We start from the raw sequence: 19,890 nt of genomic DNA, 5'->3' as shown, positions 1-19,890 counted from the left end.
GCGGTGGGAAGGAGAACCTTGGGAACCTTCAGAATCCCGGAAGTCTAAAGCCCTACAGGAGGAAATTATTGTTCCCAAGAAATAACTATTTGTCAGAAAGGGAGGATCGTACCGTAAAATAGCACCTCAGTCCAAAAACCATGACCTATATAAAATCTAACTACAAATATAAATTTTTTAATTTATAAGGAAGCCACAGGCAACATTTGAATCTCTTCCTAATGATAGAGCACAGAGGTGGACAGATACTCCTTAGCAAAACCTCTAAGTTTTTCTTCTGTTCTGTTGTTATGTCTACTGGTGGAGTGGGTTTTTCCATGGATAAGATGTTAGGAAGGGCATTCTCACCCTTCCTTCCTCCCTCCCTACCTCCCTTCCTTCCTCTCTCCCTACCTCCCTCCCTCCCTCCCCTCTTCCCTTCCTTCCTTCCTTCCTTCCTTCCTTCCTTCCTTCCTTCCTCTTATACTATTGTGTGATAAGAAGTTTTCTTTGTCTGTTAGCCATCTTAGCCGCATTTTTGTCTTCATTGCCCTTTCTGGGGACTTGAGATTACTATTTAAAAAATTTTTAAGTTTATTTATTTATTTTTGAGAGAGAGAACCCCTCACTCGTGTACCCCAGTTTTCCTCTAAGGAGTCACCCTCTCGTATGTGTGCTTCTGATGGGGATGACCCCACCCCCAACTTCTGGCCCTGCCCATCAGAACCTCCAAACCTTAGGGAGGGACTCGTGACTCAAGTAAGCCAATGGGGCATGAACCTCAGACTTTTCTGGAAGCACGGTGGGACAGAAGCTGCATGGAAGCATGGTGGCCTTTTGCTGTTGCCAGGAGAGGGCCCACCTGAGCCCATTAAAAGGGAAAGAGGAACCTGGGATGGAGAGAGACACGTTCTGGCAGCATCATTGGAAGCCCAGGCATATAGAAATTTCCAGGTGCTAATGATGGTGATAATCACCGTGCTTTATCAGGCCCCGACAGGGACCTTATGCCAAGTCCCTTAGGTGGGCAACTATACTCAATCCCCATAGCCACCCTTTGAGGTAGACATAGTTTTCATCATCCCTTCTTTGAAGTTATGGAAACTATTTTAAGAGTACCCACGATTTGCCTTGGGGCACCTGGGTGGCTCCGTCAGTGGAGCATTCGACTCCTGATTTCCACTCAGGTCATGATCCGTGGGTCGTGGGATCAAACCCCCATTGGGCTCCGTGTTCAGCGTGGAGCCTGCTTCAGACTCTCTCTCTCTCTCTCTCTCTCTCTGTCTCTCTCTCCCTCCCTCTGCCCCTTCCCCCACTGCATTCTCGTTTTCTCTAAAATAAAATTTAAAGAAAGAGTATCCAAGACTTGTTTTAATCAGGTATGGTAAGACACACGGATGTGGAAAGGACAGTCATGAAGGAGGAAGTTTATCATACGGTCCCTTAGAGAAGGATGGGACACACGGCCACGTGGAGAAGAACCAGGGTCAGTGGGGAGGCAGAGAGAGTGGGAGATGTGGGTGAGGAACAGGAAGGGACGGTCAAGGCCGGGTGAACAGGCTTAGGGTTAGTCGTTTAGAAAAAACGCCTCAGACTCTGGGGCGCGAGGACGGTCACTAGCTGTCTGGGACCTGGCTGGAGGGTGATTAGGGCCACTGGAAAGGGGCTTAGGAGCGGGAGGCCCAATAAAGAGTATGAGATCTGGATTGACTGAACCCTGTCCTGGCAGGCAAGTTGTTCACTCTCTTGAGCATCGAACGTCCGAGTAGCGGAACCCAGGAAATCAAAGGTGTGGTTGATACAGAAACCAAGGCTCAGGGAATTTGGATGACTCAGAGGAGATCCCGGCTAGAAGAGAGGGAGAACCGAGCTGTGGGTGGGCCTCACACCAGATTCTGAGATTCCAGCCACCGTTCGGGGCCTGGATCCCCGTTGCTCTAGTTCTCTTGGCGTCAAAGGGGAGGGTCATGCTTGTCATGACTCTAAGATAGTCTAGGTCTTTCCCTCATGATTCATTCCTCCCTGGCTGCCAACAGCCCTCGCTGCTTATCTGAAAGCAGGCAGCTCGCCCCGGAGATGAATCCAGAAGCTGTCAGCAGACCTCTGCTCTGGCCAGCGGAGTGTTTAGCGTTCGCTGGAACCGTTACATAGGAGGAGGGGACGGTGTTGGGAGGCGGCCTGCTATGGGGTTGGCCTTGGGGTGATCCCTCTCCAGTGGCCTCCCTCTAGGCTGATTATTCAGGGTATCAGCCTGAAGGGCCCCCCAGCTGCTCTCCCGGGACAAGGCCACATCAAGGATCAGGTGGGTCAGAGGGCAGGCGGCAGGTAACCCGCAGAGTTCACCCTGCTCCCTCTCCGGGTAACTGGCCGTGTTCAGAGAGGGCACACTGGGCAAGGGGGTCAGCGAGGTTACCTTGTCTTTTCCCCTGAGCATCAGAATCTAAGCTCTCATAGACTGAGGGAGGGGGACCATCTGTTTCTGGAGTCTAAGACGTGAGGGTTCTTTTCGACAGCAAAACACTTGCTCTAGAAGTGTGCATCCAGTACCGAGGTGTATTCAGAACGTACAACTCCAGACTGCACACTAAAAGACTCCCCAAACCTCTGCGTCTGATGCAACTTCCAATTTCTTCCTCCCAGAGGCTGTGGTGTGGAGCTCAGGTGGTGGGAGGCTTCCTCGTCCTTCGTAGACCTGACCCATGTCGTCTGCACAAGCCCCCCTTGACTCGGTCTTGTTATTGCATCTGTCACGTGGGGACTTGCACTCTCGGGTGATGGGTCCTCTGTTCATGCCCTTGCTCAGAATGCAGACCTCGAGTTCCCAAGGCTTCGCCAGTTGTTTCCACGAGAAGCTCTTCCCGACATTTATTCTGCTCCGTGCCTTGCAGGTGGACCCCCCAGCCCCAGCGTGGGGACTCTCTGCCCGCCTCACCGTCACATCCGGTTTCTCCAGCAGCCGCAGGAAGAGTCCGTCAAAGTCACAGACTGTCTGCATCATCTTAGGAGCCACAGCGCGCTTTCCAGGGCAGCACCTTCCCCCAGGAAGCACCGAGTCAAATTTAACCCACCGTTCTTGAGAGCTTCTAGAGTGCCAGGTGTGATGTTACACACTTTACCTCGTATTATTTTCCCTTCTGCCGAAATCGTTCTCGATGATTAATTAGGTTTGCTCAAGATCGCACAGAGCCAGAAAGTGGCATTGTCAGAAACTTGAACCCGGGTTTCTTTAAACAGTTTTTATTTTCATGGTTATATATTTTTGAGAGAGAGAGAGAGAGAGAGAGAGAGACATAGAATCAGAAGCAGGCTCCAGGTGCTGAGCCATCAGCACAGAGCGTGATGTGGGGTTTGAACCCACGAACCGTGAGATCATGACCTGAGCCAAAGTTGGACGCTTTACCGACTGAGCCACCCAGGCACCCAGAACCCAGGTCTCTTTGACACCCGATGTCCTTCCCAGCAAGCCGTGCACCTGCTGCTGCTTCCTAACAAGCGAAGCCTGTGCAGTCCTTCGTGTCCTCCCTGCTGCCTGCGTGACCCGGAATAGCTCACTCTGTCCTCTCAGTTTGGGTCCCATAAGCAGATGGGCTAGATCGCCTCTGAAGTCCCCACCAGCCCCAAGATTCCAGGTTCATTTTTTCATTTAACAAATATTTACGGGCCGTTACGGACTACCTTGTGTGTCCCCCTCCCCCAAAGTAGTAAAGACTGTGGAGGCGGAAACCACAGTTTGGCAGCTGAGTGAAGGGGCCTCAGTTTCCTAGTGGACCACGTGTCCCCCCTTCCCCCCCCCCCCCCCCCCCCCGGGGAATGGAGAATCCCAGAAGAGGAGCAGTGGTGGTTTGGGAGGAAATGCTGAGGTCAGGTTTGGATGCGTCATGTCTCGGATGCCTTAACTACGGGTCTGACGCTTGACTGAGAAGTACGGGCTGGAGTTGTAGATTTGGAGTCACCGGGATGAAGGGCTTAACAGAAGCTTAATTGAAGATGGATGAGAAGGCTCCTCTACGAAAGTGTAAGAGAGAGAAGGCTCAGACAGCAGCCTGGACAACGCTGGCATTTTTTCCTCCGTGTGCAGGCCCTGACTTTGTCATTTACGCCCAAGCACCTTGGCCTTCACGTTCCCTCCAACCTACCAGGCACCTGCTCGGCGTCCTAGACTTGCTGTTCTGTTTGTCAGACCCGCACTCCCCCAGACCCTCGCCCTGTCCCATCTCTGATCGACTGAGTCCTTCTTGGAGACAGCTTCTCCGACCACCTCTCTCCCTTTAGAGACCTCCTCGACCGCTACCCTTGACCAGCTCTGACTTTGCCTACACACAGAGTTCTTTGACATCAGATTGCACACTTGTTCATTCCGTGTTTGTCCGTCACCCCTTGCTCTCCCTCCCTCCCCCTGCATGCTGGATTGTAAATTCTGCCAGAGAAGAGGCTACTGCCACGGCTTTATGCACCGGCGAATAGGTGATGTTGCATAGCTGTTTGTTGAGTGAGTAAATGAGCATCCAAAGAGGAGTTGGAAGAAGGCTAAGGAAGGGCAGTCAAAGATAATAGGGATCCGGGGTAGATAGGAGACTTCGAGACAAGTAAAGATTTCAAGTATACGAGCGCATCAGCAGGGTCCGGTGTCAGCAGGATGGCTAAAAAGAGAAACGCAGGAAAACATCCATTGGATTGGCAGTGAGAAAATGAATCACTTTAGCAATAGCCATGGAGGAGGGGCAGGGGGCAGAGGGCAGACGGCGGAGGGTTGGAGGAGGCCTGGGAGGTGAAGGCGGACGGCCAACACTCAGGACTTCCTCAACGCGTGAGGACAAGGAGGAAGATAGCAAGAGGGTGACCAGGTTTTGTTTTCCAACTTGCTGTATGTTGGCTGGGGGCGCGACATTCGGATAAAGGAGAAGGCACGGTCTGAAGGGACCCTGGGGAGCACCATTTCGGAGGTGGGGGTATGGGATGGTGGCCACGAAGGCCGGGTGACGGGAGGGAGCACGGTGGCTCTGTGTCTCTCTGCGTCTTCGTCATGCATCCATTCGCCTGTCCGAGGTCAAGTCTGGATTAGACGCTCTCCTCCTGCCTCATCACTTCCACTGCTCCTGGTTCCCATTAAGTGGGATTTGGAGAAAATTGGCCTTGGTAAATACCTGTTTTCTGCCGGGGAGAGTGCTGATAGAAGCAAACGGAAGGACCACAGCCCACTGTCTAATACAGGAGGACATAAGTGTATGCTTGTGTCTTCCCCAAATTGGTATGTTGGAATCCTAACCCCTCACCGACCTGGGATGGTGTTTGGAGGTGGGGCCTTTGGGAGGTAATTAGGTCACAAGGGTGGAGTCTTCCTTGTGGGACTAGCGCCTGAGTGGGAGACCCCCAGAGAGCTCCCTGGTCTCCCCACTTCCCACCACACGGGGGTCACAGCGGGAAGGGGCGGGCCCCAGACCTGGAGGAGGGATCTCCGCAGAGCGGGCCCAGCCCCCCCAAGCTGGGCCCATCCGGGACTCCCATTCCCCGGAACTGTGACAAGTCAGTGTCGGTGGTGTTTGTGGTATTGGCTGAGCTGACTGGAAGGGAGAAAGGAGTAGCAATGGGTTCACTCTCCAAGTCAAAGGAAAAAATTGGAATTAGAAAAACAGAGCCCTGCGATGCCCTCACAAAGGGAAGGGCTAAATGTGGTGAGATGGGGGTAAACAGGGGTAAACATGCGCCAGTTGGAAGAGAACTGGAAAGGGAGACGGGGCATGTGGGCATCGGAGCCCGGAGGGAAAAGCCTCCCAGGGAAAGGGCGATCCCGGCGCCTGGGTACCAGACGCACGCGCACCGTGTCCCGGGGAGGGGGCCCAAACCCCTGCCCTGCGGTTGGGTACCATCTGTCGTCCTCGTGCTGACGATCCCCAACTTACACCCAGGTTCGGTTCTCTCCTGTCATCTCGGCACCCCGTTCCTCCCTGACCCGAACACCTGCCTGCTCACCGCCCGGCCGCTGGCCCAGGACCATGCAGGTTCCAGGGACTTTGGGTACTCGGTTGGGCAGTTCCAGGCGCACCAGGAAGGTTGGGCCGCCCGACTCTCCCGCCACAGAGAAGTCCCCCTGCTGCTGTTCTCACGATGATGGGTGATGCTCACTGCAGATTGTACCTCAGGCCTGGGTGTGTTCCCTTTGTCCCCAAGCCCAGGAGGGCGAAGCCTGCGCTTGGGGTCTTTTGCCTTTGAGTCCCACCCTCTCCCTCGGTGTCTCAGGGCTCAGTCAGTACCCACTGCACGAAAGAGCACGAGAATGACGATGGCACCATAGTCAGGAACCTACTTGTGCTGCAGCAGCTTCCAAAAATTTGCTCCTATGTTTATTTACTTTCATTTTATTAAAGTTTATTTATTTATTTTGGGAGAGAGAGAGAGAGAGAGAGAGAGAGAGAGAGAGAGAGAGAGAGAACCCCAGGCAGGCTCCATGCCGTCAGTCCATAACCTGCCGTGGGGCTCGGACTCACAAACCGTGAGATCATGACCTGAGCTTAACCGGCTGAGCCACCCACAACCCCCCAAATTTTTGCTCCTTTAAATACATATTTCAAAAAGTATCCAATGACAAACCATAACTGTGTGTGTGTGTGTGTGTGTGTGTGTGCACGTGTGTGAGCACGTGCGTGTGTGTTCCGTTTGGCCATCTTCTACAGAGAACATTCTGGAGCACCTCCATCTCCTCAAAACTCTCCCGCCGCCTTTCAATTTGTATCCTTTGTTTCGCTTCCCAGAGGTTTAACCCTTACACGCGTTTCAGTTTCTGGGGATTTTGGATTCCTTCAACTTTGTGGAGTAAGTTTTGATTCTCAAAACAAAGAATTCAAGTGGCTTGGCCATTTATGGCTAACCTCAGACTTTTTTTTTTTTTCTCTTGCTGTAAGAATTTCTCATCTTGGTACCATTTGCAGAAACACTTTGGTTTCCCTAAATATTTATTAATGGAGTATTTTTATCACCGAGCACGCCTTCTAAATATTTACGTTTTAGGAATCGGCTTGCAAAGTTCAGTTTATAGGATCGCCAGGAAGAAGTGAGAACAATGTCACCTTCACAGGCCTGCAGCGGTTTTCACAACAGCGCTGGAAATGTGTTTGGCCGTCGGCGCCCCCGCCATTTTGTGAATAGATTCGGTTCTGCCGTGTTCTGGGCAGTGGCCGCCATGTTCAGAAACGCTTATCCAACAAGAGACGCAGGCAGGTATCTGTGGCGTCCTCACCGTCCCGTAGAGGAGAGGGGCACCTGAGCATCACAGGTGGAGATTCCAATGTTCTGTTCACGGCTGTGCCGGATGGACACGACCCAGTGCCGCCACCCTGGGCACCAGGACACAAAACACGCACCCCTCGTTGTCACATGGTTAGGGCAGCGCCTCGGGTCCTTGCTGCCTCTCCAGAACCTCTCCCATTCCTAATTGTCCACCTTTGTCCCCCTCTTGGCTGGATGGCACGGGCCTTCCCTCTCCTGACTTCACGACATCTCTTAGATCTTACAGAACCATCTGGAATTTAGATAGTTCGTCTGTTTTCTAGCTGCCTGTAGCAGATGTATTCCAGTTTTTGGCGTGAAAATTGTGATCCTCCCTCACTGGTGCCTTCAGCACCTCACTTGGTAAGAGAGAAAGGGTTCCCTTAAGCACGTCTACACTCAAGGCTCTGAGGCTTTGCGCTGAAGTTTTGCGTATGCCTGCAAAATAAATGCGACTCTGGCTTTTTCTTTGGCGTGCGTTACTTCACATAGTGGGGGCTGCTTTATTCTCTACTCTGTGTTAGCTCTTTCTGTCCGGGGTTTGCAACCCATGGGGGGGTATCAGACGCATTTGGTACCCCCCGCACAATTTGTTACGGCAGATACGTAAAGGACCAAAGTTAGCCAACGATTTGCATCAGAATAAATTGAGCTGCTACCTCCAGGACAGCATCCGTTTTGCTGGGTTGGAAGAAAAGCATCAGAGTGACAGCCAGAGAGCGGTGGCTTGCCCCTCCGCCCCGGCAAAGCCCCCGGGGGCTGTGTCACGCCTGTGAGCATCCTCTGGTCAAGTGTAACTCGGGGAGTCAAGCTCGAGAAAGCCTGCGTTATGTCACTTGCTTTCCAAAAAAATGCTTCCAGCCCTTTCCTTTCTCCCTGAGGTGACAGGGGCAGTTCTGGGAAAAGAACTTGTCTGACGGGGCTACGGAAACCCTTCCGCAGAGCTCGGAGGAGAGTTTATGACAAGATGTGCACTTGTGTAATAGTTTTGATGTGCTTTCTACAACTAAGTGATTTGTGCTAAGGGAGGAGGTAATGGGAAGATAATGCAACATGGGCACTAAACCTAAGGATCTTTATTTTCAGCTTCAGAGTGTGTGCTGGGTGCCTGGGTGCCTCCAACCAGCTGTCCCACCCAAGTGTATTTTCTTAGGTGGGGATTCGGGGCGCACCTTCCTATGGGTGCTGAGCAAGTCCTACCCACGCACAGGAAACTGTCGCTTCCAAAGTGGCTAGAGCGGACACATCGGAACCTCATATTTATTATAGAAATCCACAAATCGGACACATCTGCATTCCCTGAGTTGAGTGTTGGTGAAAAACAGACCAACAGAAACCAACGCTGTGTCCAAGTCTAGAAACGTCACAATCTATCAAGGTCCTAACACGGGGTAGTGTCACCAAGATTTCATGAAACTGACCACATAGCAGATGTGTCCTAATTAGTCACTCTGCTGGAAAAAATGTTTTCTAGATGTCCCAGGGACTTGGTCTAAAATTCGATATTCTTCCAATAACAATTTTATCTTTCAAGTCATCTAGAGATTATTCTTGGGCCGCAACATGGTATCCACCCAGTCGTGACCCTTGAGCTGTTACTCGGAGTTTTGATTATTCAATTTTTTTTTGCGTGTTTGTTTCTCATCTTTTCAATGACAAGGACTCTGTCTTTTCCTAACCGGGATGCTCTCACGTGCCAAGAACTGTGCCTACCCAGAGGAGAGTTCCAGTGAATTTTAATTCAGTTTGCCACTCTCAGAGCTACAGAACAGATTTTCGGATCCCACGTTTGTAGGACTCTCGGAGGTCATGCTCACGTTCTGAGGTACTCTGAATTCAACCTCTGCATTTTGAGGGGACACGATCCGGCCCCTAACAAATGTCATAATCGAGAGTATCAGGTAGGGTCGAGCAACGTTCGGTACCATCACTGCTGTCTATACAGACAGGACCCACGCCCCAGAACTGGGGTGCAGAGAGCATGACCTCATACTGGGGGAACCAACCACAAGACTGGGCCACGGTGGTGGAGGTGTGTTGCTGCATTTGTTCAAAGCCTGGACTGCTTGGATGACTGCGTTCAGGGCTCACGGGGCCCCCATCCTGCCCTCCTTTACTCGGTGCTAGAGCGTGGTTCCTTGTTGGCTGACCCCAAGGAGTCCGGTGCTCTGTCTTTACTGGTGGTCTCTGAACAACGGTGAGCCGTGGGGTTTCACTGTAAAACGCGTCATTGGAATGATGGGCTCTTCCCCAAGCTGTGCACCTAGGATTTGATATGGACGGAACGGGCAGACGGGGCAGGGCTCACCGGTGCACGCTGATGCAAAGGCTGCTTTCTTCTGTGGTCCTCCCTTACCTGGGCTCAGTAGGTGTTTCTGCAGAGAATGGGAGATAATGTCGAGCATGCCTTTTGTGCTAGAATGGCCTCCCGAATCTGGCATGGCCCCCTTGAACCCGTTCGTCAGTGAGCCCAGCTCGTTCTCGGGGGGCTAGCTTCGTAGCGAGGCCACCTTTGGATAGATGCCTGAGACCTATGCTCCGTGCTTTTTCTTGCCTTTTTTTTTTTTTAATACCCCACGGACTAAAATCATACAGATGAATGCAATTTCTAGAGCGATGGAAAGAAATCAGGAACAAATTACAAAATGCCCCACGAATCCTCATACTTTTGGTGTCCTAAAATAGGCTGAACATAAAACTGTATATTGAAGTCTTGCTGTTTTAGTAGCAGACTCTATGCTTTGGGATTATATTGAGAAGCAAGGTTTCGTTATGAGTCCCCTGGTATTTCCAGGAATCTGCCTGTAAATGGACCTGGAGACAGAGGCTGCTTATACTCACCCCTTTTCAACTGAGGACAGATCTGAGCTCTGAAAGGACGCTAACACTGCATCTCCATTTTCCAAGTAATTAACACCCTACAAGTGTGTGTGATGTACAGTCTGAATGCACACCCATTTGCGTTTCAGCGTGAAATGCATTGTCAAAATCATGTACTATTCCCTCGGCTGCGTATCCAGGATTTGCTATCAAATGTCATAGCTCATTTATAAGGGATCTCAGAAAAAGGTGGTGATGGCTGGGGGTAGTACATCGTCATAGAAACTGGGACTTTCTAACCGAGAATGAATATTAGGATCGTGGTATCCTGGAATCCTGAAAATGCAGTATTCTTTAAAAAAATTTTTTTCTCAATGTTTATTTTTGAGAGACACAGAGAGACAGAACATGAGTGGGGGAGGGGCAGAGAGCGATGGAGACACAGGATGCGAAGTGGGCTCCAGGCTCTGAGCTGTCAGCACAGAGCCTGACTTGGGGTTCGAACTCACAAGCCGTGAGATCATGACCTGCGCCGAAGTCGGATGCTTAACCGACTGAGCCACCCAGGCGCCCCGAGAATATGTGTTTTAACAAACATGAAACCAAAAGTCCTGTCCAAGGTGGAGGATGAGAGTGTTCCAGGACTCCAAGCCCCCCGAATGTGTTTCTTCCCCGGGACACCTGCTACTGTCATGTTTTTGATGAGATCTTTTCTTTGCTTTGACTTTTGCATCACTAAACATCTAGCTTAGTATCGTCTGGAAACACTTACATGGAATATAATGCTTAGATCTTAAGTGTTCGGTTTGATGGTTGCAAAACCAACATTCCGGTCAAAATCTACGATACGCCAATCACTCCGGAAGCTTCCCTCTTGCCACCTTTTGTCAATGCCCTGCCTCATAGAGGCACTACAGCTCTGATTTCTGTAACTGTGGCTTATCTGTCATTTCTCCAGCTTTGTGCACATGAACCATGCAGTATCTATCTGGGATCACGGAGATTTGCGGTCCATGTTGTATGGATCAGTAGTGAGTCGGTACTTGGTCTCTAAGTACTAGTCATTGTATGAATACACCACAGTGGTCGCTTTTTCGGTCCTCCTGTGAGTAGAGACCTGAGTTTTGTGGTCCCGATTTGGCAGTTAGGAAGAAAGGTGCTGCGAGCATTCTTGCGCGAGTCTTCCGAAAGGATGCTTTTAGTGATCTTGGATAAATCCCAGCAGTAGAATCGTGGGGGGCGGTGTGGGTATATGTCTCACTTCGCGAGGGAGTGCTGGTTGGTTTTCCAAAGAGGGTGCACCATCTCTCCAGCACGTGGTATTGTCAGTCTTGTTAATTTTAGGTATTTCAGTGAGTGTGGTTGGTACCTTACGACGGTTTTCATTATTCTCCCGTGGAATCGCGAATGCGAATGAACTCGTTTCATGATATTTTTTTGTCCATTCATATATCTTCCTTTGTGAAGAGCCTATTCAAATCTTCTGTCCGTTAAAAAAAAAACTCTATATGATTTTAACCCTTCTTACTTATTAAGACTTGCTTTGTAGACAGCACATGGTTTATATCAGCGAACGGTCCGTATGCATTTGCAAAAAATGTGTGTTCTGCTGTTGGGTAGTCAATCACATCGATTGCATCGTGTGAATTTATGGTGTTCTTTGCACCTCTGTCTTGCTGACTTTCTTTCAGCACTCTTTTTTAAGTTGCTAGCATTGCCACAGTATAGTGATCTCCATCTTCCTTGACACAAGGGACTTTTCTGAGCGTCTCATGGATTGGACCAATTTAAAAGACTGAAATTGCGTGGAGGCGGGCTACTTAAACTGAACAATGTTAGAAATCCCAGAAGTATCCATGAAACGTCTGGACCTCCCTAGAGAATGTGGAGAAGGCTTTCAGGGGAGGTCACCGGACCATTACTATATAATATGTACGGAGTGTGATATGCTAAATCTTATCTGGAACCCAAGAAACCAAGTGACACTTCTTTGCATGACACTGGCGTTTTGAACTGAGCATCCACTCTTTTGCAAGCAGTGTCCCAGGGACTGGGGCACAATAGTGATGAACGCGATTAGTCCCTTCCTTGATAAAGGTTACATGTTAGTGGAGAAGACGTATCACAGGCAAATTGAGACATAAAGTGTGGACAGTATTAAGGCTGTCAAGACAAACAAGGCAGAGTATGAACGGGGAAGCCTACTTGCAGCCGTATTAATCACGGAAGCTCTCTCTAAGGAGGTGACGTTGTGCAGAGATCTGGATGAAGTGCAGAAGTGACCCATGCAAAGATTTGAAAGGTGAGAACCTATTTCAAATAGAAGGAAGAGTCAATGCAAGGGGCCTGAGGTGAAAGCAGGCTTGGCGAAGCGGAGGGATCAGCAGCTATGCCTGGCATTTACAGTGTCTTATGCTTGGTCAGGAATCTTTCTTTCCCACTGACCTTTATTTTGGAATGGGCATTGGGGGTGTAGAGCATTTTTATTTTGGAATGGGCATTGGGGGCCATACCCAATGTGCCTTCAAACCAAGAGTCCTAGTTTGGTTATCGCAGCACCTTGCAACACTTCTAGAAGAAGGAAGCTTCTGTGTCCTCGTAGAAGTCATAAAAGGGAGAAGGATGGACTTCCCACGGAGGTAGGGACATGCGTGTTGATGGCAGAAGAGGTTGTTCCAGGAAAGAGATGCTTTTCCCTTGGAACGCTCTCATGCCTGTGGAGCAAACAGGTCAGAAAGGTACCCACCGCTGCCACCAGTGAACACATGAAATACAGGTAGGGTGACTGATTGTCTCATTTTCCTGGGACCAAGTCAATTCCCTGGACATGTCCTTGGCAAATCAAGACAAGTTGGTCTCTCTGGGTGCAGACCCAGGCTCTGGGGTCAGACTTCTCGTTCTTCTGAAGCACAATCCTCCCCTGGGGGTCTCGAGACCCGTTGGCCACCCAGGTGAGACTCGGGACACTCCAAGCTTGAGGTTCTTTAGAGCTAAATGAGGTTGAGCTCTGTAACAAGGAGCCAACTTTCTGTATGGACCACGGTGTAGGCGAGGGGAAGCCAGTGGCTTCGGCGTCACCTCTCGAAGGAATCCCCCGTTCCGCCAAACCTCGCTCAAGAGTTGGGGAACCCGAGAGGCGACGCCAGGAGAGCCGCTGAGAACTCACTGCAAAGGTGGCTCATCGTTCCACGCCTCCTTGCAGAAAAGGATCCTTGAGCAAGAAAAGACAAACTTGCCAAGATGGCCAAGTTTTCCCTGGGAAAGGGAAACATGGGTCTCGGCTTGAATCTGAGCTTCGTTCGCCCATAACCGGACACTCAGCTGCGGATCAGCGGAAGGATGAGAATCTGCACGTGGCCCGCGTGAGGCTTCCCCGGGAGACACCCCAGCGATGACCGGGGGGCAGGGGGGAGTGGGTGGAAGGAAAGGTCGGGAGCTCACACAGCAGACGGCGGCCAGAGCAAAATAATCTCTGCGAATGACTTACTGCGATTGAATTTATCTCCGGGGTGGTGTCACCTGGGCCACTGACCTCGTGTAGCTCTTTAGAACTGACGAGGTCCTTTTCATCTGTCACGCTGAGCCACGTGCCATGCTACGACGAACACAAGCCAGGGAGCTCACATTTCCTCTTTGACCCATTTTTGCATCGTCAGAGAGGACCGGAAGCACAACCCCTAAAACGAGAGACCAGACACAGCATCAGAAGAAGGAGGGAAGCGTTGCTGAAGGGACAACTCAGAAACCAGGCCAGGCCTGTGCTGCACACAGCTGCAGACTTGTGTCAAATGGAACTTGGAAGGAGTGAGTGAGAACTACCACCACCATTCATCCAACTAGAAATGTGCTCTGGGCCAGATGTGGGAAAACGAGACCCATCTGCTGGTTAACATTCCTCCGGTTTAACGACTCCTTTCCAGAAGATTTAGGTCCTGGTAACAGGAAGCGAGGCATAAAACATACGCAGGTTCTAGGAACAGGATCTTACTGGCTCGGGGGACAATTTGAACTTACAGCGGTAAACTTTCTTGCGTAAGAGGTGATTTTACCTGGGTTGCGCGCGGGCTGAAAATATGGCTCTCCTTACGGGGTTGTTGTAAAATATATTTCATGTTGACTTGCGAAGCAGAGCGAAAGGAATGAGAAATCGAGGCCTCTCCTTTGAGGCACGAACATGGGAGTGATCAGGCATTTTTCTCCTGGAAAAAGGAAGAGGGCAAATGAAGCCAGATAGAATGACATCTAAAGACCACGGGAACATTACCATGTATTCGGACCAGGTCCGCGCCTCCCGCATCTGTGTGTGTGCCTTGATGTCTGACCAGAGCGGCTCTGGCAGTGACAGGGAGCCAGGCCATGGGCACCTTAGGGAGCCACCAAAGTGGCCACCCCAGTCCTTCCTGTGGCCCCAGGGCAGCACCGGATGGTGTCCTGCCTTGCGCTCACAACACATGTCTCTTGTCTCTTGCCTCCAGCATCCCTGTCGTCGCCAAGGATTGACCAGCTAGGACCCACCAGGTGCCTGCATGCCCAACCCACAAGTTCAGGGTCAAGTGCTCTGGTGAGTGAACTCGGAGCTCCAGTCTCTCCTCCTCCCTGTGGGTGGACCGTTCGGATTTGTAATCACTTCTGAAAGCATCTCTAAAGCTGTCCCTCGAGACAGGCCACCTGTCCCAACGCGGCGGCCAGCTGGTAACTCCTTTTCACACCCACTCCCCACCTTCCTGCGCAGCTAAATGCGGGCCTATAAATACTCATCAAAGATTTGCAAAAGAATAACTTTTAACAATTTCATGGATATTTGGAACTGTTGGCGGTTCTGAATATATAGATATACGTGTTCCGAGCGAATGGACTTCACTTTGTCCGTTCCGTCCTACCCTCTCCTTTATTTCAAATTCAAACTTGCCAGGGCTTGGTTATGAGCCCCCTGTTCGAAAACAAATCAAATTGAATGGACGGTGTGGGATCACAGAAACTGGAGCTAGTGTTGATTTCCCCAGAGGGGGAAACTGAGTCCCAGAGAAAGGCCCGGACTTGCCCAGGGCCGCACGATCTATGCCAACCCCTGGGGGAGGGGGGTGGTGGGAGGAGCCAGGCCTTCCCAAGACTGGTTCACAGAACTTCTGTCGTGAGTGCTGTTATTTTGAGTTTTTTATTCCTGTTCCAATGTACACGTAAATACAACCTGATATCTTTCCGGTGTCTCACCCCTTGCATAGTGTCAAAAGACAATTTTTAGGGGCGCCCGGGTGGCTCAGTCGGTTAAGCATCGGGCTTTGGCTCAGGTCATGATCTCACGGTCCGTGAGTTTGAGCCCCACGCCGGGCTCTGCGCTGTGGCAGATTCTGCTTTGGATTCTGTGTCTCCCTCTCTCTCTGCCTCCCCCCTTCTTGCGTTCTCTCTCTCTCTCTAAAAAAAGAATAAAAATAAAAAGAATTCTTGTAACTCATTGACGAATGAGGGAACCAGCAAGGTATTACAACCTGTTCAAAGGAGAATACAAACTATCATACAGACAACAGCAGGCAAGATGCAGAAACGATTTCACCAAGAGGCGCAAACCGGTCGGCGATCAGTCGCGTTCCGGGAGACACCACTAATTTGCATTTTTACGCACAAAAAGAGAAAACTGCATTGGTACTTCTGTTCTACAACTTACAGACTTGTAACGTAGCTCAAAGGCGGTGAGTGGAGACCCTGGAAAGGTGTGCTAGACAGGACACACGGCAACCTTTTTTTTTTTTTTTTTTTTTGTACTCTTCAAAGTCTGTCAAAAGCCTTCTTGACGGCGGTAGGAAGTGACAGGTGTGACTTAAGAATGGAGCGTCTCTATAACAGACGTTTAAACAAAAGGTTCTTTGTAACTGTCTTCTCTTGTGCATCCGTAAGGGTTACATCGTACTGCCCAACTCCCACCTAATTACCGCACCCTCCCCTTTGTCCCTGTTTTTATAAACACGCTGGGTCAAATGAAATGATTTTATACCCTTGGTCGAATGACTTCCGTCCAACGGTAATTTTCTGTGTCGGTCCCCACTTCTGTAGCCCAGCCTCAAAGACCCTCCTCTTCCTTTAGCTGGGGTCCCAAGGACAATCCTCCCCGCCCCCCTACTGCACTGCATTTGACTTCTTGGACAGATATCGAAACGTGGCCAGAACGGCCCTGAGAGGCTTAGCGAGCTTTCTCCTTTGCAGCTAGTCTGACTGGGGTGGGTCGTTATAAGTGACCCCTCCTTTATTTTTGAGCCCCATACCTCCTGCAGGTCTGAGTCATTCCACCTGGACCTTGGCTTTGGGCCTTATTTTCATTTCTGTGATGGGTCTACTGTCTGCTCCGCTTCCACTCATGGTCCTTCCCTCCTGGCTTTGGGCGTGCTCATCCCAGGGACGAAAACCTAACACATCCCCATGCTCCCTCTGTTCACCCAGCCCAGTGTTCACTTCCTGCCTGACGCCTGCCCTTTTCTCGTCACACATCAACAAGTCGCCCTGTGTGGTCTCTTCGTCGATTTCCCGAGCCACGTCTGGAGAGCTTTGCGTCCCTTTGACACAGTGATGGTTCCCGCTGGACGGAGCATCTCTGCGCGTTCCCCCTGCATCCGCCCCACCCCAGTGCAGGGTCTGGGGTGCAAGCCATGGGCTTCTCTCCCGCACAACTAGCTATAAGGGGTCAGCGGTTCCAGATCTCAAGAACGTTTTGTGCTCTTGGAAATAGTCATAAGCACAGAGAGGTCTAGGGAGCACACAGTTCATTAGCATTCATTAGACAGGTATTTTATAAGCACCTACTATGTGCCTGCACTATTAGGCTTGTTCTCCTTAACCCTCAGGACACAGAACTGTTGGGTGTGATGTGAACTTAGACCAATGGTTGAAGTACAGCCACACACGAGCACCAGCAGCATGATCCAGGGAAAAACAGCATCTCAGGATTTTTTTTTTTTTTTTGTAATTTCAGTGAAATGTATATATGATTTTTTTTGAAATTGTTACGAATTTTATTTAAACTAAAAACAAAACAACTCATTGATTTCTTCTACCCCCATATCCTGCCTCTTGCAACCATTATTTCCCATATCTCTGAGCTTGGGTTTTTCTCTTTTTTCTTTTCCTTTCCTTTCCTTTCCTTTCCTTTCCTTTCCTTTCCTTTCAGTTCCACTTATGAGAGAGATCACACAGTATTTGTCTTTCTCTGTCTGACTTATTCCACTTAGCACAATACTCTCAATGTCCATCCATGTCATCTCAAATGACAGGATGTCCTTCTATCTCATGGCTGAATAATATTCCATTATCATAATATATATATTATATATATATGTATATATGCACACTACAATTTCTTTACTCATTTATCCATCAGTGGACACTTAGGTTGGTTGCATATCTTGGCTTTTGTCAATAATGCTGCCAAGAACATAGGAGTGCAGATATCTCTTCAAGTAAGTGTTTTCACTTTCTTTGGATGAATACCTAGTAGTGAAATTGCTGGATCCTACGGTAGTCCTATTTTTAATTTTGGAAGAGCCCCCATCCTGTCGTCCACAGTGGCTACACCAATTTGCATTCCTGCCAACAGCGCATGAAGGTTCCCGTTTCTCCACATCTTTGCCAACACTTGTTATTTCTTGTCTTTTTGTTACTAGCTGTTCTAGCACGTGGCTGGCACTATCTCATTGTGGTTTCGATTTGCATTTCCCTGATGATCAGGGATGCTGAGTGTCTTCTCATGCACCTGTTGGCCATCTGGATGTCTTCTTTGGGAAAATGTCTATTCGAGTCCTCTGTCCACTTTTTAAAATTAAATTGCTTATCGTTTTGCTCTTGAGCTGTATGTTGTGTTTTGGATATTAACCTCTTATCAGATATATGATGTGCGATTCTTCTCTCCCATTCGGTAGGTTGCCCTTTTATTTTGTTGACTGTTTCCTTTGTTGTGCAGAAGCCTTTTGGTTTGACGTAGTCCTACTTGTTTTATCTTTTGTTGCTTTTGCTTTTGGAGGCAGATTTAAAAGATCATTGCTACGACCTGGGTCAAGGAGCTCACCACCTATGTTTTCTTCTATGAGCTTTATGGTTTCAGGTCTTATGTTCAAACCTTTAATCCACTTTGAGTTAATTTTTGTGTGTGGTGTTAAGACGGTGGTCTAGTTTCATTCTTTGCATGCGACTGTCCAATTTTCCCAACATTACTTATCAGATAGACTGTCCTTTCCCTATTTTATATTCTTGGTTCCTTTATTGTAAATTAATTGACCATTTATGCATGGGTTTATTTCTGGGCTCTCTATTCTGTTCCATTCATCTATGTATCTGTTTCTATGGCATCACCATAGTGCTCACTATAGCTTTGTAATATAGTTTAAAATCAGGGAGCGTGATGTTTCCAGCTCTGTTTTTCTTTCTCAAGATTGCTTTAGCTATTTGTGGCCTTTTATGTTTCCATACAAAATTTAAGATTGTTCTATTTCTGCGAAAAATACCTCTGGAATTGTGATAAGGATTGCACCGAATCTGTGTATTGCTTTGGGTAGTATGGACGTTTTAACAATATCAATTCTTGCAGTCCACTAACATGGAATACCTTTCCATTTATTTGTGTCTTTTTCCATTGCTTTCATTAATGTCTTGTAGTTTTAAATATATGGGTCTTTCATTTCCAAAGGTGTAAGTGATTAACACTTTTGTTTGCAATTCTTCTGTGATTTCCAAGATCAAATGTAATTTCCATGAAGAGTTTCTCTATGAAGTAGAGGTGGTAATATGCCGGTGGGAGGTCCAAGAGAGTAGCATCGTGCAATAATCTACTGGATTAATGGACAATCAATGTTTTTTTTTAAAGTTCATTTATTTGTTATTTTGAGAGTGGGGGGGGGCATGCAGAGAGAGAGGGGGAGAGAGAGACAAAATCCCAAACAGGCTCCATGCTATGAGTGCAGGGTGATGTGGGGCTCAGTCTCACAAACTGTGAGATCATGACCTGAGCCTGAAATCAAGACTCAGACACTTAACCGACTGAGCCCCCCAGACACACCAAGCACAGTGTTTTTGTAAACTGAAATTTAAGGTTGTGATGATCTTAATTTAGCTGAATGTAGGATAATATTATTTCCACTCTCTTTAGCACAGTATCCCAATGAGAATATGGCTAGGCAAGGGATGACTTGGGAAAGGGTGTTATAATTTTATCTGGGCTACTCTTATTTAATATGTAAATCTATGATAGGCGCTGGTTTCCAAGAGCTGGCTTTTGTAATATTTCCTTTTAATAAGGACTTCTAAAGTCCTTTGTTAAACAAAAAGGTGCTTAGCACAGTTAATGTCAAATAAAAAGAAATTATTTTTAGACTCACTACCTATTCGTCCCGAAATTCTAGTTTAAGTGTTTATTGTTAGTTGAAATTAGTTGTGGTAGCAGAACATTTTTTAGCCGTGTGTTTTGTTAAAAAGCAAGAAGTGATGCTTTAGATGTAGAGGGCAAATAACTACAAGCAGCTATTTAAACTTCTGAACTAGTAGAGGACGTGGCTAATTAAACCAGCGTCGGGTCCCTGATTTGCAAACCTGCATTTGGCAAAAGCCATCAGGTTACTGAGTCACTCTTTCAGGGATCCCTGGTGACCTCCCAAGAGCCATGCACCGTATTTTGTCTCTGGGCAAAGGAATAAGTAAAGGTTGTCAGATTCCAAACAAGTGTCCCCGGCGAGCGTCTAGCACCATGTGTGACACGTAACGGACCAGCAGGACAACCATGGCGGTGGTTGGTCATCTGGGGCTGCAGAAAATACCCTGTGGGATATAGTGCAGCCGCTCTGTTCCTCCCTC

This window comes from Felis catus, chromosome C1 (genome assembly GCF_018350175.1).
Source record: "Felis catus isolate Fca126 chromosome C1, F.catus_Fca126_mat1.0, whole genome shotgun sequence".
Classification (NCBI taxonomy): Eukaryota; Metazoa; Chordata; class Mammalia; order Carnivora; family Felidae; genus Felis; species Felis catus.
The sequence above is the reverse complement of the archived record's forward strand: the minus strand, read 5'-3'. Positions refer to the sequence as shown.